The following is a 450-nucleotide window of genomic DNA, read 5'->3' as shown; positions in this document are numbered from 1 at the left end:
TATCTGATCTTAAGGTCCTTTCCAACCCTAACTATTCTATGATTCTATGAACCAAAGTAATGCTCGTGTGGCCACCCCGGCTGTCCTGGTCACCACTGCCCACCGTGTTCCAGGGGTGAGATAATGATGTTATTTTGGGTCAGGGTGTTAGAAAGAAACCTCCCCCTGAGGTGTGTGCCGCACCGCTCGCTGCCGTGGTGGGGGTGGTTGCTGTCACTTGCTGGAGCAGCAGCTGAGAGAGCTGGGCTGGTTCAGCCTGGAGAAGAGAAGGCTTCTTAAGGGGAGACCTTAGAGCAGCTCCAGTGCCTGAAGGAGCTCCAGGAAACCTGGAGAAGGGCTTTGGACAAGGGCCTGTAGGGACAGGACAAGGGGGATGGCTTTAACCTGCCAGAGGGGAGACTGAGATGAGCTCTGAGGCAGAAGCTCTTCCCTGGGAGGGTGCTGAGGCGC

General features: G+C 56.0%; 1 protein-coding gene across 1 annotated transcript in view; it reads left to right on the top strand.

Moving 5' to 3' along the window:
• Window positions 1-450, top strand: part of BRPF1 (bromodomain and PHD finger containing, 1) — a gene marked incomplete at both ends in the record, with an annotated part of 11337 nt that overhangs the window by 996 nt on the left and 9891 nt on the right.

This window comes from Nestor notabilis, unplaced genomic scaffold (genome assembly GCF_000696875.1).
Source record: "Nestor notabilis isolate BGI_N333 unplaced genomic scaffold, ASM69687v1 scaffold19198, whole genome shotgun sequence".
In the NCBI taxonomy this organism is placed as follows: domain Eukaryota; kingdom Metazoa; phylum Chordata; class Aves; order Psittaciformes; family Psittacidae; genus Nestor; species Nestor notabilis.
The sequence above is the reverse complement of the archived record's forward strand: the minus strand, read 5'-3'. Positions and strand labels throughout refer to the sequence as shown.